This window comes from Bufo gargarizans, chromosome 3 (genome assembly GCF_014858855.1).
Source record: "Bufo gargarizans isolate SCDJY-AF-19 chromosome 3, ASM1485885v1, whole genome shotgun sequence".
Lineage (NCBI taxonomy): Eukaryota > Metazoa > Chordata > Amphibia > Anura > Bufonidae > Bufo > Bufo gargarizans.
Genome location: NC_058082.1, coordinates 242,496,199 through 242,523,838, shown reverse-complemented (window position 1 = coordinate 242,523,838; position 27,640 = coordinate 242,496,199).

Here is a 27,640-nt window from a genome sequence, read left to right as displayed (position 1 = left end):
CCCAATGTGCACCTTGAATATTATATACCCTTTTAGGGATAGATTTCAAATAGCTCTGATATAGCAGAAACCACTAAATTATGAAATTGCTAAATTGGGAATTGTATTTCAACCCAGAACAAGAAATGTGCTTGAACGGACACTAAATAACTTCGCCCAGCTACAGCACTAGGGACGAGATTTAGCGGGATATAAATTTGAGGCCTAGTATTTAGGCGCTGGGTGACAGGTATGGGTTTAGTGACAGAATTAGACTTGGAAATACACAGTAGCGGGTGTGTGAAGTTATTCTGAATGACCCTAATGTGCACCTTGAATATTATATACCCTTTTAGGGATAGATTTCAAATAGCTCTGATATAGCAGAAACCACTAAATTATGAAATTGCTAAATTGGGAATTGTATTTCAACCCAGAACAAGAAATGTGCTTGAACGGACACTAAATAACTCGCCCAGCTACAGCACTAGGGACAGATTTAGCGGGATATAAATTTGAGGCCTAGTATTTAGGCGCTGGGTGACAGGTATGGGTTTAGTGCCAGAATTAGACTTGGAAATACACAGTAGCGGGTGTGTGTGAAGTTATTCTGAATGACCCAATGTGCACCTTGAATATTATATACCCTTTTAGGGATAGATTTCAAATAGCTCTGATATAGCAGAAACCACTAAATTATGAAATTGCTAAATTGGGAATTGTATTTCAACCCAGAACAAGAAATGTGCTTGAACGGACACTAAATAACTCGCCCAGCTACAGCACTAGGGACAGATTTAGCGGGATATAAATTTGAGGCCTAGTATTTAGGCGCTGGGTGACAGGTATGGGTTTAGTGCCAGAATTAGACTTGGAAATACACAGTAGCGGGTGTGTGTGAAGTTATTCTGAATGACCCAATGTGCACCTTGAATATTATATACCCTTTTAGGGATAGATTTCAAATAGCTCTGATATAGCAGAAACCACTAAATTATGAAATTGCTAAATTGGGAATTGTATTTCAACCCAGAACAAGAAATGTGCTTGAACGGACACTAAATAACTCGCCCAGCTACAGCACTAAGGACAGATTTAGCGGGATATAAATTTGAGGCCTAGTATTTAGGCGCTGGGTGACAGGTATGGGTTTAGTGCCAGAATTAGACTTGGAAATACACAGTAGCGGGTGTGTGTGAAGTTATTCTGAATGACCCAATGTGCACCTTGAATATTATATACCCTTTTAGGGATAGATTTCAAATAGCTCTGATATAGCAGAAACCACTAAATTATGAAATTGCTAAATTGGGAATTGTATTTCAACCCAGAACAAGAAATGTGCTTGACGGACACTAAATAACTTCCCAGCCACAACAGGACAGCGTAAGGACAGATTTAGCGGGATATAAATTTGAGGCCTAGTATTTAGGCGCTGGGTGACAGGTATGGGTTTAGTGCCAGAATTAGACTTGGAAATACACAGTAGCGGGTGTGTGAAGTTATTCTGAATGACCCTAATGTGCACCTTGAATATTATATACCCTTTTAGGGATAGATTTCAAATAGCTCTGATATAGCAGAAACCACTAAATTATGAAATTGCTAAATTGGGAATTGTATTTCAACCCAGAACAAGAAATGTGCTTGAACGGACACTAAATAACTCGCCCAGCTACAGCACTAGGGACAGATTTAGCGGGATATAAATTTGAGGCCTAGTATTTAGGCGCTGGGTGACAGGTATGGGTTTAGTGCCAGAATTAGACTTGGAAATACACAGTAGCGGGTGTGTGTGAAGTTATTCTGAATGACCCAATGTGCACCTTGAATATTATATACCCTTTTAGGGATAGATTTCAAATAGCTCTGATATAGCAGAAACCACTAAATTATGAAATTGCTAAATTGGGAATTGTATTTCAACCCAGAACAAGAAATGTGCTTGAACGGACACTAAATAACTCGCCCAGCTACAGCACTAAGGACAGATTTAGCGGGATATAAATTTGAGGCCTAGTATTTAGGCGCTGGGTGACAGGTATGGGTTTAGTGCCAGAATTAGACTTGGAAATACACAGTAGCGGGTGTGTGTGAAGTTATTCTGAATGACCCAATGTGCACCTTGAATATTATATACCCTTTTAGGGATAGATTTCAAATAGCTCTGATATAGCAGAAACCACTAAATTATGAAATTGCTAAATTGGGAATTGTATTTCAACCCAGAACAAGAAATGTGCTTGAACGGACACTAAATAACTCGCCCAGCTACAGCACTAAGGACAGATTTAGCGGGATATAAATTTGAGGCCTAGTATTTAGGCGCTGGGTGACCGGTATGGATTTAGTGACAGAATTAGACTGGGATATGGCCAAAAAATAAACAGACTATTGCTGGTTAAATGCACTTGGTGTGACAGCTTCACCCTGATGTAGGCTTTAGCCAAAAAACAACCACACCATTGAGGGTTAAATGCACTTGGTGACAGGCGCAGCTTGCCCCTGATTTAGTATATGGCCAAAAAATGAACAGACTATTGCTGGTTAAATGCACTTGGTGTGACAGCTTCACCCTGATGTAGGCTTTAGCCAAAAAACAACCACACCATTGAGGGTTAAATGCACTTGGTGACAGGCGCAGCTTGCCCCTGATTTTGTATATGGCCAAAAAATGAACAGACTATTGCTGGTTAAATGCACTTGGTGTGACAGCTTCACCCTGATGTAGGCTTTAGCCAAAAAACAACCACACCATTGAGGGTTAAATGCACTTGGTCGCAGCTTGTGCTGGCGCACCACAAGACACAAAATGGCCGCCGATCACCCCAGAAAAATGTGACTGACAAACGGTCTGGGCAGCCTAAAAACAGTGAGCAATTGAGGATCAGCAGCTCAATGATCCACAGCTGCAGATCGATCAGTTAATCAAGTCCTTTGGAGGAGTTAATCTGCCTAATCTCGCCCTACTGTCGCAGCCGCAACCTCTCCCTACGCTAATCAGAGCAGAGTGACGGGCGGCGCTATGTGACTCCAGCTTAAATAGAGGCTGGGTCACATGGTGCTCTGGCCAATCACAGCCATGCCAATAGTAGGCATGGCTGTGATGGCCTCTTGGGGCAAGTAGTATGACGCTTGTTGATTGGCTGCTTTGCAGCCTTTCAAAAAGCGCCAAGAAAGCGTCACAAAAGCGCGAAGAAAGCGACGAACACCGAACCCGAACCCGGACTTTTACGAAAATGTCCGGGTTCGGGTCCGTGTCACGGACACCCCAAAATTCGGTACGAACCCGAACTATACAGTTCGAGTTCGCTCATCCCTACATTCTATGTCTTCCACCGCTGGGGAAGGGCTAGGTGGATGCCCTTGGGAAACCCTGCCAGCAGAGTCTTCAAACAGCATAAGAGACTGCTGCATAACTTGAGGCTCAGACAGTTTCCCTGATATGCATGGGGGTGATGTGACAGACTGATGGGCTTGGTTTTCAGGCGCCATCTGTGCGCTTTCTGCAGAAGACTGGGTGGGAGATAATGTGAACGTGCTGGATCCACTGTCGGCCACCCAATTGACTAATGCCTGTACCTGCTCAGGCCTTACCATCCTTAGAACGGCATTGGGCCCCACCAAATATCGCTGTAAAGTCTGGCGGCTACTGGGACCTGAGGTAATTGGTTCACTAGGACGTGTGGCTGTGGCAGAACGGCCACGTCCTCTCCCAGCACCAGAGGGTCCACTAACACCTCCACGACCATGTCCGCATCCGCGTCCCTTACTAGATGTTTTCCTCATTGTTACCGTTCACCACAATAAGAAAAAAAATATTTGGCCCAATGTATTGAATTCAAATTCAGGCCTTTTTTTACAGACACCTAACACTATCTGGCTATCTATTTAGGTACCGTATTACACTAATGCAGGCACAGCAGTAACGACAGATTTAGGGCTCTTTCACACCTGCGTTATTGTCTTCCGGCATAGAGTTCCGTCGTCGGGGCTCTATGCCGGAAGAATCCTGATCTGGATTATCCTAATGCATTCTGAATGGAGTGAAATCCGTTCAGGATGCATCAGGATGTCTTCAGTTCCGGAACGGGACGTTTTTTGGCCGGAGAAAATAGCGCAGCATGCTGCGCTTTTTGCTCCGGCCAAAAAAACTGTAGACTTGCCGCAAGGCCGGATCCGGAATGAATGCCCATTGAAAGGCATTGATCCGGATCCGGCCTTAAGCTAAACGTCGTTTCGGCGCATTGCCGGATCCGACGTTTAGCTTTTTTAGAGTGGTTACCATGACTGCCGGGACGCTAAAGTCCTGGCAACCATGGTAAAGTGTAGCGGGGAGCGGGGGAGCAGCATATTTACCGTCCGTGCGGCTCCCGGGGCGCTCCAGAGTGACGTCAGGACGCCCCAGGCGCATGGATGACGTGATCGCATGGCACGTCATCCATGCGCATGGGGCGCTCTGACATCACTCTGGAGCGCCCCGGGAGCCGCGCGGATAGTAAGTATGCCGCTCCCCCGCTCCCCGCTCCTACTATGGCAACCAGGACTTTAATAGCGTCCTGGGTGCCATAGCAACACTGAAAGCATTTTGAAGACGGATCCGTCTTCAAATGCTTTCAGTATACTTGCGTTTTTCCGGATCTGGCGTGTAATTCCGGCAAGTGGAGTACACGCCGGATCCGGACAACGCAAGTGTAAAAGAGTCTTTAGCTGAAAATAAATTGTAGGCCTAGTATTTAGGCCGTGGATAACAGGTATCCCTTTTATGGACAGAATTAGACTTAGAAATGCACGGTAGCGTGTGAAGTTATTGAGGATGACCCTATCCGCACCTTCAATCTAATATACCCTTTTATGGATAGATTTAAAGTTGGCCTGATACAGCAGGAACCACTTATTTAGGGAATTGCTAAGTTGGGAATTGTATTTCAACCCAGAACTAAAATATATCCTTTGCCAGACAGCAGTCAGTATTACAATTGGCTAGCCACAGCTGAAACACCAGATTTAGGGTACTGCTATTTTGACAATTGTATTTCACCCCTCAATAAAATAGCAAGCACAGCCAAGCACCTGATGTAGGATATAGTGAAAAAAATAAATAAATTTCGATGGTTAAATGTATTTGGTGGCAGCTTGTGCTGGCGCACCACAAGACACAAAATGGCAGCTGATCAACCCAGAAAAAAGTGACAGAAAAACGCTCTGAGCAGCCTAAAAACAGTGAGCAATTAAATAGCAGCAGTTGAATGATCCACAGCTGTAGATCGATCACTTCATTAAGTGTTTTTGCTGAGTAAATCCCTGCCCTGCCTAATCTCGCCCTAACAGCAGCAGCTGCATCCTCTCCCTACACTGATCAGAGCAGAGTGACGTGCGGCGCTACGTGACTCCAGCTTAAATAGAGGCTGGGTCACATGCTGCACTGGCCAATCACAGCCATGCCAATAGTAGGCATGGCTGTGATGACCTCTTGGGGCAAGTAGTATGACGCTTGTTGATTGGCTGCTTTGCAGCCTTTCAAAAAGCGCCAAGAAAGCGCCGAACACCGAACCCGGACTTTTACAAAAATGTTCGGGTTGGGTCCGTGTCACGGACACCCCAAAATTCGGTACGAACCCGAACTATACAGTTCGGGTTCGCTCATTCCTACTTGTCATCTCTTAATCGTGTTCTTTAGAAGAACAGTTATCAGATCTCTGTGTTTCTTGCATTTCCATAATGTCAGCAGTGACAAGTTGCAAGAAAACGTCCAGACATGATACATCTCCTGCCGGCGGCATTTTGTTACTCTTATTGCGGAGGGGTGTGAATGAACCCAATCCTTGCAAAGTATGTACATCTGCTGACAGGCTATGCAGTAGTTCGACATCTGGAAGTAGGTCTGTAGGTATACCTAAGTACTGACATTTCTTCCTATCTACCATTTTAAATTGCTTGTGCCAACGGAGCTTGCGTATAAATAAATGTAGATCCTTAACCCATGTGAACGTATCGTGCTGGCAAGTTGGAACAAAAGAAAGTCCCTTGGATAAAACCGCCATTTCACTATTAGAGAGGGTACAGTTGGAGAGATTGATTACCTCGGGGCCGACGGATCCCGGCTGTTGGGGCGGTTCCTCAGGTGGTAGTTGACCCCTTGGTCTAAAAAACCACCTCTGTTGACACCAGTTGTGCCTCTACCTCTTCCTCTACCCCTCCCTCTTTTGTTATACTTCTGCTTGTTTCTGCTTAAATTGCCACCTGATTCTCTGTCACTATCGGACAGATCGGTTTCGGTTGTAGAAATCTCAGAAATAATCTCTTTAGTAGGTGGCACTTCTCTCAGAACCAAGTAGGCCTTATTTTCTTTATTAAACTGTCTGTGCTTACGTTCACGTAAGTAATACTGGTATTTCTCAACAGTGATCTGGAGTTGTTTTTCTTTGTTGAGAAACTCAGGATCACTTAAAAAAGTTTTGGTAACCTCAACTTCTCTCCTCCTCTAATAACAATGTCTGGGCAGCCTGGCACACATGAGCGATTACATACTGCAGTGTCTCCGCAACGACCGCCGGGTTGCCCACATTCTAACTTGTGCTGATTACTGGGTTGCCACGCTGCTGGATCCCTGTTACAAGAACAACATACCGTCCTTAATTCCCTCACTGGAGCGTGATCCTAAGATGGGCAAGAACAAGCGCACGCTGTTAGACGCGCTGCTAGTGGCATTCCCACCTGACAGCGGGGGCACAGTGGAAGCAGAAGGCAAAGGCAGAGGACGAGGAAGAGGTCGCCAATGCAGCTGGGGCACCGCCAGCCAAAATGTGGAAAAGCTTTGACAGCACGCCACAACAACCAGCACCACCAGCTGATATGGAACGTCTTAGCAGGAGGCAGCATTTCACCAACAGGGTGGAGCAGTATGTGTGCACACGCCTACACGTACTGAATGACGGGTCTGCCCCCTTCAACTTCTGGGTCTCCAAATTGAGCACATGGCCTGAGCTTGCCCTTTACGCCTTGGAGTTGCTGGCCTTCCCTGCAGCCAGTGTATTGTCTGAACATGTGTTTAGTACGGCTGGAGGGGGTTATCACAGGTTATATTTCCCAATGTTTTGGGGTGTACCCTAATTAAAAAAATAAAAAATAAATTGAAAACCAAAAAACTGCGTAGACTACCTCCTCCTCCTCCACCGCCGCTTCCACCTACACCACCACATCCACCGCCTCCTCAACCTCCAGCTCCATATGGACCTCCTCCTCCTAGATCACGATTATAATTTTTTATTTTTGCTTATTTTATGTTTTTTAAAATAATTTCCCTATCCACTTTTGTTTGCAGAGCACTTGCCATGCTCTTAACCACATTTTGCTGGCATGTGGAGACCTCTTTCCCTTTCCATGACATTTTTACAGCCATTTTAGTGCTCAAAAGTTCTGATCCCTATTGACTTCAATGGGGTTCGGGGTCAAGTTCGGGTCAAGTCGGGTCCTAAACTCTAACTTTTTTGTGAAGTTCGTCCGAACCCATCGAACCAGAACATTCAGGTGTTCGCTCAACTCTACCCACGATTAATATTTTCTAAAAATGTTTTATTGATCTTTATTTTATTTTTGTGGGAAGGAGGGTGAGTTGAATTTTTATATATTTTTTTATTCCTTAATATTTTTTAACACTTTTTTTTCCAACCCCCCCCCCCTCTTTTTAATAGTTAATTTTGGGAACTCTAACATAAAATCATTAGATTGCTTCTCTCATAGACTCCAATGCGTTAGAATTAGAGTCTATGACAATTACACTAAGGGGGATTAACTGGTGACTCAAAGTCACCTTTAATCCCCTACCATTCCAATGCTGCCTCTCTGGTCCTAACTTCCAGTCTGTGATTATAGGCTGCAGTGGTTATGTAGCTGTACATGGCCTGTGACTACTGCATACAGTCATTGGCCTCAGTGGTCTCATAAAGTATACTGCTGATGTCAATGATTGTTCATTATGTCAATGATTGTTCATTATGCATTAAGGGGTTTGGTCATGTTAAATATTTTGTAGTATACCCATGCATGGCTCCTCTGTACCTACTGGGTGCATTTAAGCAGTGAATGCATGTATGTACTTTTTGTGTTCCATATACAGATGTGTAAATAAGTAATAAAGTTTTGTAATGTAGCCATTCCACATACTGTAGTTATGTAGTTGAAGTAATGGAATAGTAGTGAGTGAAATAGACCGTGGGCACAATTATTAGGCAAATTGGTATTTTGACCATTCCATAATTTTCCAACTCCAAGGTGCATAAACTTGAATGCTTGTTGGATTGAGGCATATCAGGTGATGTGTATTTGTGTAATGAGGGAGGGTGTCGCCTAAGAAGATTAAGACCATATACCGGTGTAGTAGACTTAACACTCATTCTTTCTGAGATTTCTGAGATGTGTTATCTGAACTAAGCAAACACCTTCAATTGCTTTTCAATGGCTTCTGTTTCAAGATAACACAATGATTTCAGAAATTTGAGTTGAGTTTGAGTGCTAACCCTGCTACATCTGTATATCATGGTGTGCATAATTATTGTTTTCCTCTGGTTAAAAGGAGATTTAAATGACTCTAAAAAGTCAAAAATTGTTGAAAGTCTTTCACAGAAATGCCGCAGTCTTGAAATTGCATTACAACATATTGGGTTGTAATTACTGAATCATCAAAAGTTTTATTGCAAATAGTTAAAAAGATTGCAAAACCTTGTGACTAGGAAGCCATTATCTTCTTATAACTGTTAATGAAAAGAAGGGTGGCTATATTAGTCACTGATTTATTTATTTATTTGGAAATGTCAAAAATGTTTATTTTACATTGTTTATTATTTGCACTTTACTAGATAAAAACAAACAAGTAAGATGGGAAACATTTTCTTTTTCATTTAGTTACATCATATAATTCTGCACACTAACAGTTGCTAAATAATATGCACACATAGATATTCTCCTAACAAAACCAAAACCTCACATTTACTTTCTTAAATAATCAGGTTTGAGGTTTATTAACATTTTGGATTGACCAACAGCATTATAATTGTTCAATAATAAAATTAATCCTCAAAATTACCTAATAATTGTGCACACAGGACTGTCTAGACATGCACCAAATTTATATGCTCAGATTCAAAAACAAATTGATGCCTGAGTAGAAACTTTTGTCCAACTATTGTGGCAACATTTTTGTGCTAAATATACCTGCTACCTAAACAGGGGTATTTATCAAATCTGCTACTTCAATTTTGCTCCATAAAAATATCACAAGCATGCAACATTTGTGCAAGTTTTGCAACTTTTGGTTTCGTTTAGCAACATTTGATGAGCTTTGCCACTTTTGAAAGTTGGGTGAAAAGCAGGTCGGGATTAGTGATAACAACAGTCTTATATATTATTTATAATGTGTGACTTTTTAAAAAGTCACAAAAAAGTTACATCTTTGGGCCAGGCAACCCCCTATAATACTTTTACAGACAGTGGCTAAACCACATCGTACTTTCACCAAATTTAATTAAATCAAGCACCACCTCATAAATTTGGTGCAGTAACACAAACCAAAGCAAGATTTAAAACACTATTTACAAATATCAGACACTAAAAACACTGCAAATGATACATTCCCTCAAATGTCTCTAAACCTAGATGCTCCGAATTTTGCCAGATGTTGGGCACAATTTGCGCCAGAATCTAGATGTACTCACTGTGACGGACTGAACCGTCACTGGGGCTGCTGGAGAAGCCTGAGGGGCAGCCTCCTTCCTACCGACTATGGACCAGGAACTATGGAGACCCCCTAAGACCTTTTGGGGTTACAAGGGACTATGAACCATGATTTATGTGTGTAATTTATATGCCACACAAAAAGGTGTGGATGGTGTGGATTCAGCAACACAAAAAGGGTTAACTCTGCACTGAGACTGCCACTGATTGTGTTAGTGATGGGATTAAGATAGTTGATTATAATAGCAGCCAACTCCTAGATGAGTAGATCACCATATGATACACTCAGGAGATAATCCCATCACATGTGTCTCCACTGTCCCTATTCATTCATTATGGAGGGGGTGGAGATGTCTGTTTGCATGTTGTGTTTGTTAAATTGCGTCACAGACAATGCCATTGTGTTTGTTGAATAGGGTTAGTTTTTGTGCTTAAACTGTAAAGGATTGGCTGCTATGTCATGTCTTCAGTTCCCAACCAGGTCCACGGAGGTGGTACCCTTGTTGGAAAATGTGCATATAAGTCAATGCTTGTGTGTTCAATATAGAGTTCCTGTTTTACATTCAACGTAGAGCCTCGTCTCATGTGTAGGGGGATTGCTATACGCTGTATACTCCCCTGGCTATAACTCCTAGCTCTTGTAAGAGCTGTTCCTGCTCTCTGGATTTAGGAGAGGTTAACCCACTGGAGCCTGGAGCCTTGTCGTAGGTCCAGGGTGGGTAGGAGATGGTGAGACCTCAACCAAGCTTCGGCGGTTCGTGGGGTCTGAAGTGCTTACGGTGTCAAGTGGAGTGCTTGGAGTCCTCGAGAAGCACTAGGAGCATCCATCGAAGGAGGTACCCGGTCAGGGTGCCAGGAGATCCGTTACACTCACATTAGTAAATATGGGCCTCTGAGCTTTTCCTAGTGTTTTTTCTTTCCCAAAAAACAGATGTTAAATGAAAGTCCATAGTAAAATAACCTTATGTTTGCTGTGTCTTTCTAGAAATGCTTTTAACTTTTGTAGATCAGTGATTTTGTTTTCATACAAGGAAAAAAAAAGAGTAAAAAAACATAATATTTGCTCAGAATAAAAGAAATAAAGAAGTATCATCTCAAATATTCTACCTTTCATTTTATGAATATTTTTATGTACATTTTAGAATAAGTACATTCATAGATCCTCTGGGTAAACAGATTGTATTGCTCAATATAATAAAATGTTTAATTAAAGAAGTAATTGTACTCAGAAATATACTTTAAGAACATAATCTAAACTTCATAATTTCAGTTATAATGTTTTAGTGTTTTGGTGGAAGTTCTTTTATTATATACAGATGTGGCTTCTCACTGTAAACTGAGGCAATTTTTTCTGTATTGAATGAGCTTTTCTGAAACAAACAAACTTTTTGGAGCAATAGCAGAATTATTAAACTAGGCAGTGGGGTTGAGGCCACAGTCATTGCAGTTGCTGAATGGAGATTCAATTTTACTATTCACTTTCCTATTTAGAATTGTATAGTATAGGTGATGCTCACCGGTAAAAACTGGAGCCCAGCCCACTGTCCTCCCCCACTAAAATGGCAAATATAAACAATAAAAAATTGGCTGGCTTACGGTAATTTGCATCAGCTTTTACTGATTAATAATATTTTACATTCACATAAAATGATCACGTAAAAAACCTTTATAAGGCAAAAATAGACCGAATTAAACATCAACTTTATATACTGTCCCTTTAAATGCGGAGCTCACGCATAAATAATAAAAATTTACAAAATTGCAGTTTCCATATAGTTTGTTCGTTCTGGGCGTGTGATAAATAATGTTACTTAGTATATTGGCTTTATCATACACTCCTCTGTTGGTATATTCGTAGTACGCTCTGTTGTATGGTTAGATTGTGTCTATATTGCAGGGCTCGCAATTAGGTTGACATACAGGCACATACGGGGACACCTAGGAAATAGTGACCATAAAGTAATAACCTTCCAATTGTCATTCAAAATAGTGTTTCTTCAGGGAGGAACGAAAATACCAAACTTCAAAAAAAGCTAAATTTAGCCAACTAAGAGAGACCATAGGCCTAACTAACTGGGACAAAGTCCTCAAAAATTTAAATTCAGCCACAAAATGAGATATTTTTAAAAGCATCCTAAAATCTAAGTGTGAGAGGTACAGTGCTGCCCATAATTATTCATACCCCTGGCAAATTTTGACTTAAAGTTACTTTTATTCAACCAGCAAGTAATTTTTTGACGGGAAATGACATAGGTGTCTCCCAAAAGATAAGATGATGTACAAGAGGCATTATTGTGGGAAAAAAAACATTTCTCAGCCTTTATTTACATTTGAGCAAAACGTGTCCAATCCAAAATTATTCATACCCTTTACAACCTGTCACAGTCTGTGGACAAAATCTAAAGTTCTATACCATTTCAAATAGTCCAAGCTGTTCTAAAGCTTTCTAATTACCCTGATTAATTGGGAACAGCTGTTTTAATCAACTCAACAGGCGAAAAACAGCAGCTCTCTGCAGTTGGTTTGTGGACAGTCATGGCTGAGACAAAGGAGCTCAGTGAGGACCTGCGGCTGCGCATTGTGGCTGCTCACAAGTCAGGAAAGGGCTACAAGGCCATTTCTAAATGTTTTCAAGTTCCAGTGGCTACAGTGCAAAGTATTATAAAAAAAATACAAGATGTTCTGCACTGTGGAAAATCTCAGAGGACATGGTCGGAAGCCAAAAGTGACACCTGTTCCTGAGGCCAGGAGGCCAGTTAGAGAGGTGAAAAAGAATCCAAGGATCACCACCAAGGCCATCCTGGTGAATCTGGGCTCTGCTGGTGGCAATGTCAGACAATCCAACGGACACTGCACACTGCTGGGTTCCACGGATGCAGACCACGGAGGATGCCACTTCTCCAGATAAGGCACACAAAAGCTCACTTGGCTTTTTGCAAAAGCTCATCTGGACAAAGAAGAAGACTTCTGGTCTTCTGTGTTATGGTCAGATGAAACAAAAATTGAAATATTTGGTCACAATGACCAAATGGCCACTGAGGAAGAGGTACAGCACCTCGAAACCCGTCTGGCGTAAGGAGTGAGTGTTCCACTCATTAGCCCAGCAGAGAAAACAACTACAAACAAAGAGACAAAGAAAGAAAGTCTGTAATGTTTGGATCCGGTGAAAGCCGTCCCTTACTAGTGACGACACTTCAGCTTCATCGGGTCTCCCAAGCAACCAGGTCACATGGGACGCCACGCTGAGGTCTAGCACACCACGTGGGACGTTGCTGGTATGCGCACGCCTGGGACCAGCGCTGCAGAGTGGCAGTGAAGAAGGATAAGACCCTGCTCCTGTGGGGAGCTTGTTTTGTAGCTGTGCATTCACTGGGCACTGTCACAGAGGCATATTTCTGAGCTGCATTAAGTGACTGACTGTGATTAAGTCGCGTTTATGAACTGGACTGCATTTGGAGTATGTTTCAATGCTGCTGTTATAGCCACATGTCTGAGTGGATGAACCGCTAAACGGCTATTTACATTGAAACGGCTATTCACATTGCAGCGCATTTATATACAGGACTGACCATCTGGTGCACTCATCATGGTGGGGAGCTGATACATGTCTCATTTACACCATTGCTTATATCTTGAACAGCCAAGGGCAAAAGCAGTACACTGGTGCATGAGACTCACCATTTGCTCCTCAAGCGGCGTGCAGCTAGCACAAGTTGTATAGGTGCTGCTATTGTATAGGGCCATTTTTATGTATGGTTTTATGCCCATTTTTTAGGGGTTTGTATCTTTTTTTTTATATTTTATTAAATTGTATACCTTGGCAATTCAAGTGCTCCCATCTGAGTGTACCCCTTTCTTTTGCTATCCACTTTGGTCACAATGATGTTTCCTTCATTTGGCGTAAAAAAGGAGAAGCCTTCAACCCAAAGAACACCATCCCCACTGTCAAACATGGTGGTGGGAACCTAATACTTTGGGGGTGTTTTTCAGCCAATGGACCAGGGAACCTAATCACAGTAAACGGCACCATGAAAAAAGAGCAATACATGAGGATTCTCAACGACATCAGGCAGTCTGCAGAAAAACTTGGCCTTGGGCACCAGTGGACATTTCATCATGACAATGACCCAAAACACACAGCAAAAGTGGTGAAGAAATGGTGAGCAGACAACAACATTAACGTTTTGGAGTGGCCCAGCCAGGGTCCAGACTTGAATCCAATTGAGAAACCTGAAAGATTTGGAGCTCATTGCTAAAGATGAATGGGCAAAAATACTTGTGGAGACATGCAAAAAGCTGGTCTGCAATTATAGGAAGCGTTTGATTGCTGTAATAGCCAATAAAGGCTTTTCTATTGATTATTGAGAAGGGTATGAATAATTTTGGACTGGACACTTTTTGCTCAAATGTGAATAAAAGCTGAGAATTTTTTTTTCCCCCACAATAATACCTCTTGTACATCGTCTTATTATCTTTTGGGAGATATCTATGTCATTTCCCATCAGAAAATGACTTGCTGGTTGAATAAAAGTAACTTTAAAGCAAAATTTGCCAGGAGTATGAATAATTATGGAAAGCACTGTACATACCTTATGGGAATAAAAGCTTAAGGAACAAGAAAAAAACTGTGTGGATAAATAGAACTGTAAAGAACGCAATAAATGACAGAAAGAAAGCATTTAAATCACTAAAACAGGAGGGTAGCGAGGAAGCACTGAAAAACTATAAGGAAAAAAATTGATAATGTAAAAAACAAATAAAAGCAGCCAAACTAGAGACCGAGAGATTAATTTCCAAAGAGAGCAAAACTAACCCTAAAATGTTTTTTAATTATATAAATGGTAAAAAGTATAAATCTGAAGGTGTCGGCCCTCTACAGAGTAATGAGGGGGACGTTGCAGAGAGCGATGAGTAGTAAGCAAAGTTATTAAATATTGTTTTCTCCACTGTATTCACTGAAGAAAATAAACTGTCAGATGAAAAGCATAATGTAAAAGTTAATTTCCGATTAAAAGTGCCCTGTCTGACCCAGGAAGAAATACAGCGTTGTCGTAAAAAGCTTAAAATCGCCAGGACCAGGGGGCGGAGCTAGCGCCTGAGCTGAATGGCAGCGTCCGGCTGAAGCTCCTGCTTTCAACCTGTCGAGGGGACGGCAATCTTTAACCTAGAGAACCAAAAATGGTAAAATATAGGGTGCCAGAAGCAAGGGGATCAGGTCCCACAAGCTAAACCATCTCCAGCGGTCTCAGACATGACGAAATACCTGAAAAAGCAGCAAGCAACCGGCCCGGCCAAAGAATCCAAGATGGCCGCGGCTCCCTGCAGTGCTCCACGAGGCTGTACCGCAAGCTTTTCAGAGGGAGAGGAGGACGCAGGAGAAGAGGGTGAGTCCCGCAATCTCCCGGTTTCACGCCGCTTCATAAAATAAGCCTTAGAAGAGGCGATGCTCCCCATTTATTCTAAACTACAAGAGGTAGCCCATGATATTCAGCAGATAGGCCACAGAGTGGACTTGCTGGAGGCTACGCAGGCTGCGACGATAGAACACAGCGCTGCAGTTAATAACTCTTTGTCTGCTTGTCAGTTCCACATAAATCAGCTTTATTTATCCCTGGAAGACCAGGAAAACCGTGGAAGACAAAACAATTTACGGTTTAGAGGGATACCAGAGTCGGTCTTGCCCACCGATATCCCGAACACTATTGCAAAGATTGTTGCTTCCTTGCTAGGAGACTTTGATCCAGCCATGCTGATAATTGAAAGGGCCCACAGAGCTCTTCGCCGTCGTCCAAAGGACAATGATCCTCCCAGGGACGTTATTTGCAGATTCTTAAACTTTCAAGTCAAGGAAGCGATTTTAAAAGCAGCCAGAATCGCACCCTCGATCCTCCTGGAGGAGGCTCCGATACAAATCTTCCAGGACTTATCTCCATCTACATTGCAGAAAACGGCGATTTCTGAGGCCTCTTACTGCCCTACTCACAGAAAAGAAGATCTTATACAGATGGTCTTTCCCATTTGGACTCTCTTTTCTTGTAGCTGGAAAAAGGATCACGGTATCCTCTTTTTCAGACCTTTCAGAAGCTTATACAGCACTAGACTCTCCCACACTGAACATCCCAGATTGGGATAAAGTGCAGGATATTGCAGCGTTACCGGCTCTACCTGTTCTACAGCCATGGGAGCTCTCTACAACGCCGAAGAAACAGAGATTCAAAAAGTCCAAGGACTTAACAACTCCTAAGAAGACCCACTTCAACCAAGAAGAACCTTGAGATCTTCGCGATTTTTTCCTTCATCTACTTTCATCAGATAAGATGGAACTCTAAATATAACCTTACTACTCACTCTAACTTTCTATCATGCATATTTGCTAAAGTTATACAATATATGGGTCTCACCTATGTCTCTGCCCATTATTCCTATTCTCTTATTATCCTGTCTGACTCCTACTTTACATTACTCTCCTCTGTACCCCTTAATACTCTACTACTTCTGCTGTAATCCCACTTACTTCTTAAGCCTCTAGCCTAGGTTCTCATCTCTAATGATTTTTATTTTTATATTATCTCCCTTGCCTGTTCCCTCCTCGAAACAGGTTACACGTGAATTCGATTCACTTTCCCCCCACTCTTTTGTAGTTGTGGTTGCTTTACACGCGACTCTTTATGATGTTACTATCCCACTCATTGTGGTTCCAAGTTTTTGTCCCCATGTTACTATGTTATTATGATGGGTTTCCTGCCTCCAATATGCTCATTACATCTAGATATGCTTGCTACCGTACAGTAACCAAGACATGTCTGAACTAACAATTGTTTCATATAACGTGAAAGGGTTGAGATCTCCCTCTAAATGTAGCCAAATTTTTTCTCTTCTCTGGAAAGAAAAAGTACAGTGATTTTCCTACAAGAAACGCACTTTAAGCAAAATAACTTCCCAGATCTCTCATTCTCCAAATACCCCACATGGTATCATTGTGGAGCAGATGGTGCGGCATCTAGAGGGGTCAGTATTGGTTTTCGGCGTGGTACCCCTTTCCCCTACCTGAGCCATACTCAAGACCCTGAGGGTCGTTATATCATACTAAAAGGTAAAATTGGTCAAATATTATACACCTTTGTTAACGCCTACGCCCCCAATACAGACCAAACTAGATGGATTGCAAACCTTTTGTCCCTTGTCGAGAAGCAGAGTGAAGGTATCCTAATATTTGCTGGGGATTTGAATATGTCTTTTAACCCCCTAATAGACACGTCCTCGAAAAAATCAGCTCTTCCCTCCAAGGCAATCCGTGCTACTCTGGCTAGACTGTAAAACCTTGGCCTTATAGATGTTTGGAGATGTCTTAATCCTAACAGCATTGATTATTCTTTTTTCTCTGCAGCCAATAACTCATATAGCAGAATTGACTACATCCTGATATCAAAAGACCATCTGCAACTTTGCACCTCAGCAAAAATAGGGTCCATGACGCTGTCTGACCATTCACCGTTTTTTTGCTCCATCCGTCCTCCTCAGGGACTGGGTAAGAAGGGTGGCTGTCTCTCCTAAAAGAATATTTTCTTATTAATCATTCCTCTGACATCTCCCCTAATACCCTCTGGGATGCTCATAAAGCATATATCAGAGGTCAACTAATAAGCCTTTGTTCATTTCTGAAAAAAGAGTCTGACAAGAAAATAAATTCCCTACTCCTCAAGAATAATACATTAGAGAAGACCCATAAAATATCCCTACTGCAACTTCACTTAACAGAACTAATTACGCTCAAAACAGAGCTAAAAAACTTGCTAAATAAACGTTCTGCGAAATATTTTCTAAGCTCTCAGCAAAAAATATTTGCCCATGGCGATAAAGCAACAAAATTCCAAATGCAAAGAATAAAACGTAGAAAAATGTTAAGCTATGTACAAAATATAACTTCTCAAACGGGCTCCATATTACTCAAAACAGAAGAAATCGCAGAACAGTTCAAACTTTATTATGAATCCCTTTATAATCTCCCCGCAGCTCCCCTTCCTAACCCTGAGTTGGATAGAGTGCAAAATGTCTCCTCTTTTTTTAGTTCACTACACCTCCCAGCCCTCTCAGAAAGTCTATTGACCCAGAATCTCCTTTGATAACCTTACTAAACCCAAACAATTAGGAGGTATCAACCATCCTGATCCTGAATTATACATGAAGGTCATACATCTAGCCAGAGTAGTAGATTGGATTAGAGCTTCCCCCCATAAACTCTGGGTTCATATGGAAAACAATTTCTCCCAGGGCTATATTACTTGCTGGAAAAACCCTTCCTCTAACCCACCAAATTCAAAACCCCCTGATAAGGTGTTCATTGACAGTATGGGATTGGTTTTCTTCCCAAAACAATGTTCTTACCACCCCATCACCACTTCTGTCTCTTAAAGATGTGATAGACTTAGCACCTCTAGATCTCAAAGAATCGTGTTGCCCCCAAATCAGACACTCCAACTTACTCGTCTCTGAAATTAGGGATAAGGAAGGAAACATCACCCCCCTTCCGCTCCTTTTTGATAATCTAAAGGAGTCTTTGTCTCTCTCCTTCATACATAAATTTATTGTGTCTGAAGTGTCTTCTATAAACAACTCCCCCCCTAGTCCGCCTCAGTCTTCTTGGTTTGAAGAACGAATTGGGTCCAAACAGCCGCCTCAGAGGTTGATTTCTTTAATATATAAACAAATGAAATCCCCCGTGACTGCTGCTAAACCTGCTATAGTGGGTGTCTGGGAAAAGGATCTTAACCGTTCCCTGACCCCCTCAGAGATTAAAACGATGTTCTCTATCCCTCACAAAGTCTCAAGATGCGTTCGAATCCAAGAAAATGGATACAAAATCATGATGAGGTGGTATAAAACGCCAGAAAACATTGCACTATACTTTCCTACTGTCTCCAATATTTGCTGGCGTTGTAAAACTTCCAAAGGCACTTTTTATCACATATGGTGGAGTTGTTCAATTATACAAAACTGGTGGCGCTCTATAGTAAATAAATGTAATAAGGTTTGTGATACCTCTCTCCACTGCCCCCCCCGAACTGACCCTTCTCAGCCTAGGGCTTGATAAGATTAACAAAAAGGTCAAGTCTCTACTCCTCATTCTCCTAGCTGCAGCTAGAATTTTAATAGCCTCTGCGTGGCTCTCCACTGAAGCTCCAGAAGATGCTAAGTGGATTCAAAAGGTATATCAATTATATAGATTAGAAGAACTCTCCCACTGGGAAACCCGTACTAGAGCTATCTTCTTAGATATTTGGTCTCCTTGGAAGAAATATAGAGCCTTTTCTTAAGACTTACCCCTCACTCCTCCCCTCTCCCTAACCACTCTCTCACCCTCCCTTTATAGTCTAAACATTGTCTTGTTTCCCCACTGTTTGTCGATGCAATGTATGAGCTATAACATGTACTCAGCCTGGACTTTGCCCATTTGTTTAGTCCAAACCTTGTTACCCCCTTTTCTTTCTTTTGTGTTAAATTATTGACTTTGAAGCTGACCTGCACTTTTATGCTTTATTGGTATGAATGAATACCATATATCTTTTACTTTGTATCTCTTATGCAGATATTATCTTATTGCTGTATTAAGCTATATTTTGCTTAAAAAACAATAAAAATTGTTGAATATAAAAAAAAAATCGCCAGGAGCCATAGCAAATGTAGTGCGAATATTCAAAAAGGGTCCAAAAACAGAGCCTGGAAACTATAGGCCAGTAAGTTTAACATCTGTTGTGGGTAAAGTGTTTGAAGGTTTTCTAAAAGATGCTATCTTGGAGTGCCTCAAGATTAATAAGCAAATGACACCATATCAGCATGGCTTTATGAGGGATCGGTCATGTCAAACTAATTTAATCAGTTTCTATGATAAGGTATGTTCTAGACTTGACAATGGTGAATCAATGGATGTCGTACATCTGGACTTCTCCAAATAATTTGACACTGTACTGCATAAAAGGTTAGTATCTAAAATGAGAATGCTTGGACTGGGAGAAAATGTCTGTATGTGGATAAGTAACTGGCTCAGTGAGAGAAAACAGAGGGTGGTTATTAACGTTACACACTCAAATTGGGTCACTGTCACTGGTGGAATACCTCAGGGGTCAGTATTGGGCCCTATTATCTTCAATATATTTATTAATGATCTTGTAGAAGGCTTGCACACTAAAATATACATTTTTGAAGATGACACTAAACTGTGTAAAGTAATTGACATGGAAGAGGACAGTATACTGCTACAGAGGTATCTGGATAGATTGGAGGCTTTGGCAGAGAAGTGGCAGATGAGGTTTAACACTGACAAATGTAAGGTTATGCACATTGGAAGGAATAATGCAAGTCACCCGTACATACTAAATGGTAAAACATGGGGTAACACTGATATAGAAAAAGATCTAGGAATTTTAGTGAACAGCAAACTAAGCTGTAGAAACCAGTGTCAGACAGCTGCTGCCAAGGCCAATAAGACAATGGGTTGCATCAAAAGGGGCATAGATGCTGAGAACATAGTCTTACCACTTTACAAATGACTAGTCAGACCACACATGGAGTACTATGTAGAGTTCTGGGCTCCTGTGAACAAGGCAGACATAACATAGCTGAGGAGGGTACAGAGGAGGGATACTAAAGTAATAACTGGAATGGGGGGACAACAGTACCCTGAAAGATTATCAACATTAGGGTTATTCCCTTTAGAAAAAAGACGACTGATGGGAGATCTTATTACTATGTATAAATATATCAGTGGTCAGTACAGAGATCTCTCCCATCATCTATTTATCACCAGGACTGTGATTCTTTACGTTAAGAGCAGTGAGACTATGGAACTCTCGGCCTGAGGAGGTGGTGATGGTGAGTTCACTAAAAGAGTTCAAGAGGAGCCTGGATGTATTTCTTAAGTGTAATAATATTACAGGTTATAGCTACTAGATGGGTCGTTGATCCAGGGAGTTATTCTGATTGTCTGATTGGAGTCAGAAAGGAAATTTTTCCCCCCTTAACCCCTTAAGGACATGGCCATATTTCACTTTAAGGACCAGGCCATATTTTGCAAATCTGACCAGCGTCACTTTATGTGTGAATAACTTTAAAACGCTTTTACTTATCCAGGCCATTCTGAGATTGTTTTTTCGTCACATATTGTATTGAATTTTTTACACCGTTTTTACACTTTACACTTTTTTTTACAGTATTCATCTGAGGTTTCAGTTCATATGATATTTTTTCAACTTTTTTTATTTATGCAAGTTTTGCACAATGATTAAATTTTTAAAACAAAAAAAAATCATGTTTTAGTGTCTCCATAGTCTGAGAGCCATATTTTTTTCATTATTTTGGGTAGGGAATGATTTTTGCGGAATGAGATTACAGTTTGATTGGCACTATTTTGGGGTGCGTATGACTTTTTGATCGCTTGCTATTACACTTTTTGTGATGTAAGGGGACAAAAAATGGCTTTTTTACACAGTTTTTTGTGTCACTTTATGTGTGAATAACTTTAAAACGCTTTTACTTATCCAGGCCATTCTGAGATGTTTTTTCGTCACATATTGTACTTCATGACACTGGTAAAATGGAGTCAATTTTTTTGTAGTTTACAGAAACACCCCATATGTGGTTGTAAACGGCTGTACGGGCGCACGGCAGGGCGCAGAAGGAAAGGAATGCCATAAGGTTTTTGGAAGTCAAATTTTGCTGGACTGTTTTTTTGACACTATGTCCCATTTGAACCCCCCTGATGTACCCCTAGAGTAGAAACGCCAAAAAAGTGACCCCATTTTGGAAACTACAGGATAGGGTGGCAGTTTTGTTTATTTTTTGGGCGACTGTTTTGTGTAGGGGCTCATTTTTTTCGGGATGAGATGATGGTTTGATTGGCACTATTTTGGGGTGCACATGACTTTTTGATCACTTGCAATTACACTTTTTGTGATGTAAGGCAAATTTTTATTTTATTTTTAAACCGTTTTAACTTTTTTTTACGGTATTCATTTGAGGTGTTAGTCCATATGATATTTTTATAGAGCAGATTATTTCGGATGCGGCAATACCTAATATGTCTACTTCTTTATTATTTATGTAAGTTTTACACAATGATTTCATTTTTTAAACAAAAAAAATTCATGTTTTAGTGACTCCATAGTCTGAGAGCCATAGTTTTTGGGCGATTATCTTAGGTAGGTTATGATTTTTGTGGGATGAGTTGACGGTTTGATTGGCACTATTTTGGGGTGTATATGACTTTTTGATCACTTGCTATTACACTTTTTGTGATGTAAGGTGACAAAAAATGGCTTTTTTTACACCGTTTTTTTTTTTTACAGTGTTCACCTGAGTTCATGTGATATTTTTATAGAGCAGGTTCTTACGGATGTGGCAATACCTAATATGTCTCCTTTTTTTATTTACTTAAGTTCTACACAATACAAGCATTTTTGAAACAAAACAAAAATTATGTTTTAGTGTCTCCATATTCTGAGAAAAATGCACCAAACAGATATGCCACTGACTATACTAGCTAGCCATACAAGCAGATATTAAAAGCTGAGACTTTTACCAATATATTCCTATCAGGAACATATCGGAGCCCATCATGCACCACGTCACGGTCTCTCAGCATGGCAAGGGGTCCTACCACTGCGCTAACTATGGTGTGAACACGCTCTGAAGGTGATGAAATCCAGCTCACAGCCAAGCTTCCACACAACCGCATAGCAGGACAACTAATGCAATGTGAACAAAGCAAGACTGTAAGCCACACCCATATCAGACGGTGTGATGGAGGTTACCAGGTGCAAAAGAATGTTTAAATGCCAGGTACAGGCACATTCAATACATATAGAACAAAATCACAAAAATATATTGGCAAATATGGGGGAACTGCTCAAACCCCAAACACTGCAGCGTGTTTTTCATTGGGGGAGCAGTCCCACCGCATGTGGACCGCAGCAAACGACCATCCCCAGCAAAACATGCGTACAATGGAGGATGCCAGCGCGGTCCACATGCACCACAAAGGCATCCTACACAAAACGGAGCATTGTGCGGATGAAAACATAATATAAATCACAGAAAAAATGCACCAAACAGATATGCCACTGACTATACTAGCTAGCCATACAAGCAGATATTAAAAGCGGAGACTTTTGCCATTATATATCTGTCAAGAACATATCGGAGCCCATCATGCACCACGTCACGGTCTCTCAACATGGCAAGGGGTCCTACCACTGCGCTAACTATGGTGTGAACACGGTCTGAAGGTGATGTAATCCAGCTCACAGCCAAGCTTCCACACAACCGCATAGCAGGACAACTAATGCAATGTGAACAAAGCAAGACTGTAAGCCACACCCATATCAGACAGTGTGATGAAGGTTACCAGGTGCAAAAGAATGTTTAAATGCCATGTACAGGCACATTCAATACATATAAAACAAAATCACAAAAATATATTGGCAAATATGGGGGAACTGCTCAAACCCCAAACACTGCAGCGTGTTTTTCATTGGGGGAGCAGTCCCACCGCATGTGGACCGCAGCAAACGACCATCCCCAGCAAAACATGCGTACAATGGAGGATGCCAGCGCGGTCCACATGCACCACAAAGGCATCCTACACAAAACGGAGCATTGTGCGGATGAAAACATAATATAAATCACAGAAAAAATGCACCAAACAGATATGCCACTGACTATACTAGCTAGCCATACAAGCAGATATTAAAAGCGGAGACTTTTGCCATTATATATCTGTCAAGAACATATCGGAGCCCATCATGCACCACGTCACGGTCTCTCAACATGGCAAGGGGTCCTACCACTGCGCTAACTATGGTGTGAACACGGTCTGAAGGTGATGTAATCCAGCTCACAGCCAAGCTTCCACACAACCGCCTAGCAGGACAACTAGTGCAATGTGAACAAAGCAAGACTGTAAGCCACACCCATATCAGACAGTGTGATGGAGGTTACCAGGTGCAAAAGAATGTTTAAATGCCATGTACAGGCACATTCAATACATATAAAACAAAATCACAAAAATATAGTGGCAAATATGGGGGAACTGCTCAAACCCCAAACACTGTAGCGTGTTTTTCATTGGGGGAGCTAATGAAGTACACCCCTCAAAGTATTCAAAACTGGGTTTACAAACTTGAATTGACCTGTGGTTTGTTGCGATCGCCGATGCAGGGGGGTCACATGACCCTCCCGGCGTTGTGACAGAATGCCCGCTGAATGATTTCAGCAGACATTCTGTTCCGATTAACCCAAGCCGCACCGCAATCGCGTTTTAAAGTTGGGACGTACCGGTACGTCCTGAGTCCTTAGGGACTCGGCAAACGTGGCGTACCGCTATGTCCTAAGGGGTTAAAACACATTACATTAATGATTACAAATGTTATGTTTCTGTTTGCGATTTGCAAACAACGGATCGCATACGGAAACCATACAGAGATTTTCACGGAACGGAACGGAAACACAATGGAAAAAGAAAACTGAACAATGGAGGCCTAATGCATCATGCATATGACCGTGGTGTGTTTTGTGGTCCGCAAATAGCGGATCCGCAAAACACGGATGGCGTCTGTGCGCATTCCACAATTTGCAGAACGGCACGGACAGCCTTCAATATAAATGCCTATTCTTGTCCGCAAAGAGCGGACAATAATAGGACATGTTATATTTTTTTGCGGGGCCACGGAACGGAGCAACGGATGCGGACAGCACACGGAGTGCTAACCTCATCTTTTGCGGCCCCATTGAAGTGAATGGGTCCGCATCCGAGCCGCCAAAACTGCGGCTTAGATGTGGACCAAAACAACAGCCGTGTTCATGAGGCCTAAGGCAAATATATTCATATTGTCTTGATATGTCATATATATATGCATGTCCATTTAAAATATAATTTTCAGAAATGCATGGTCAAACTTTTTAGTCCTTGAAGTAGATTGTTAAAATATTGTAGTTAATGCTGTAATGAATCAATAAGCTTCCTTCACTTGTCTTCCTGTGTTCTTGTCTAGCACGCTCCCATGGCTCTTTCTCTGTGCCTGAAGCAGAAAGCATATCAATGATTAATAGCTTTGAATTTTTGTCAAATATATTTCTTAAGGTGGTAACGAAAAAAGGCTTATTATTTTGACCCAGCATCCTTAGCTTTGTATAAGGTCTTAAGGCTAAATACAATTTTCGGGAGTAAGTAAGCTATTTTATTGTCCTGTGAGGACTGACATGCTGATCAGTTTGGACAAACACAACAGCAATCTGTTCAATTACTACATCAATTGTTTTAATTCTGTTTGGTTTACTTTGTGGAATACAAACAGGATCCATGTACCGTCCAAACAGAACACAACTACATCATGGGAATAAAATTGGCTCAAATTTATTTTGCATATTTAACCATGTCTATAAGGGTGTGTTCACATGACCAAATCTATTTTTTGGTCCACAAAACCTGGATCCGTAAAAAATATTGATGACGTTTATGTGATTGCATCCGTTTTTTTTTTTTTTTTTTGCGGATACAATAACAATACCTATTCTTGTCCTTCAAACAGACCATTGAAATTAATAGGTCTGCATCCGATCCGCAAACAATCTAGATCAGATGCGGAGGAAAAAATATGGTCGTGTGAATGGGGCAAAACTCTTTAGTTAAAGGGGACCTTTCACATTTAAAATTCAGAAAAATCTTCAGGCATCATGTTATAGAACATGAGGTGAAATTCTACACTAGCACATTCAAAGTAACAGGTGCACAACCATAAAGCTAACATACAGACAGCAAACAAAATATGGCAGGACACCATTACACATGCTAACAATAGAACTAGTTATTAGGGATTATTCTGGATTATAATGTTACTATAGTAATTGTGCAGGTTTTGATCAAACATGTGTTGGGTCCATCTACCAACGTCAAGGTGGCTTCTGTAGATGGGTACCTAAAGCTAACAGAACTGCCTCCCCTGGGCTTGATTTAAAGAGAGTCTGTCACCACAATTTGATATCATATACTGCTTACAAAGCAGTGTAGCATAAATGAACATAAGTCAAATAATACCTTCGTTGTTTTGTTCTGAAGTTCTGTAAGCCCCTTTCGTCATCTAGTGTACTGGTCGAGATCCCACTGACGAATGCGCACTGTATGGAGTTTTGCCTCTGACCACAATGGTCATCACAGTGTGCATGTCCGGACCCGGCATTGAACTGCGCACTCGTGGGGTCTCGGCCAGTACACTGGATGATGCAAGGAGCTTACAGAGTGGGCCAAGCAAGAGGCTGGGAGGAGTTATCTGAGAAAAAGGCAAAGTGGCCTTGCCACTTACAGCCCAAATGCTGCCCCTGGGCCCTTGCAAGCCCTCATTTACATATAAATAAAACAGCATTTTTGCCTCTGGTGAACTTCAGAACAAAACAAAAAAGATACCATTTGACTCATGTACATTTATTCAACAGCGCTATGTAAGCAGTTAGTGGACCCGCTGCACCACTAACTGGCTATACCCTGGAGGGGTGTGACTAAGTAACCACCTAGTTTTCACCCATTAGGGTAGTCACCAGGTACCACTCCACACCAGTCCCCTGGTCAGTGGCAGTTGACCTTGGGGTCAAAAATACTGGTGCAAAGCACAGAGGGGGAAAGACGTGGTCAGGAGGTCCCGACTCAAGGCAGGCATCCATCAATCAAAGTCTGTAATCAAATTCCAAGGTCAGAGACAGGCAGCAATCAAGCAAGGTCTGTTTAATCGAGAAGTAGGGTCCAGTACACAGTAAAGAAGCTTATCAAACACCTTCACACAAGAGACTAGACTAGCTAGTGACCAAGATTACTCAGGCGCCTTCCTGAGGCAGGAAACACCTTTAAATACAGTACATCTGCAGCGGCCCACTGCCAGTGTCTGAGGGATCCCTTTACCCCTTTAGGAGGTTTCTACGAAATATGTCTCTCTTGTAGAGCAAGTAAACGTGATGCCAGTTGCAGTTAAGCAATGAGGACATGGAGTCCCCTTTGTGGATGGTAATGTTGTCACCCAGGGTAGGATTCCCAGAGTGGTGTGGCCTACAATCTCTGTAGATGTTGTATACACCTGTCACGGTGTTCCTACCTGGATATCCTTGGATCCCAGACATGGTGTAGTCTGAAGCAAGTGCAAAAAGGTCGTTGAACTTGGATGATGAGTAAGTAGAATAAATGGAGGCCAGACTTGTATTAGCATTGAACACAGCTTTACTTGGCATAAACGGTAATCTAAACAGTTTCCAAATGGTATCTTGGTCATCTGCAGGTATTGGCTTAATCTGGCAGGCAAATGCTTCTCTGCAACAATCTCAGCTCTGCTATGCTAACTAGAGTAGATAGGAACTTTCTTCTTCTGCTGGAACTTAATTTAGTTGTTTGTAGTCTGTCTCTTACTTTAATCCTAGGAACTTCTTGTCCTGGTTTTGGAGTACCTCAAGTTCTAACTTCATCTTGGATGAAGGCAATGCAATCCCAGGGGGGGACAAGCAGCCATTTCGACTTCAGAGGCAGGGCCTCTGGGCCTAGCAAAGCAGGCTCTGCTAGTCAGCGCACAACCTCTCCCTAAGGCCGAATGCACACTGCGTCATTGGTTGCTATGACGCCGTGCGCTCCCTGCTGCCACCGCAATACAGTAATACACTGGTATGATCTATACCAGTGTATTACTGTACTGTGGCGGCAACAGGGAGCGCACGGCGTCATAGCAACCATCGACACTGTGCGCTCCTGCTCTCGGCAGGAATCCAGCCCGTGGTTCCACGGACCGCTCACGGCCGTGTGCATTCGGCCTAAGGAGGGTGGACTAGACTGACTCAATGACTAACTAAAACTCCTCCCTCTCTAGAGAGGGCAGAAAGGTAACTAGAAGGTTCCTCTCCAGAT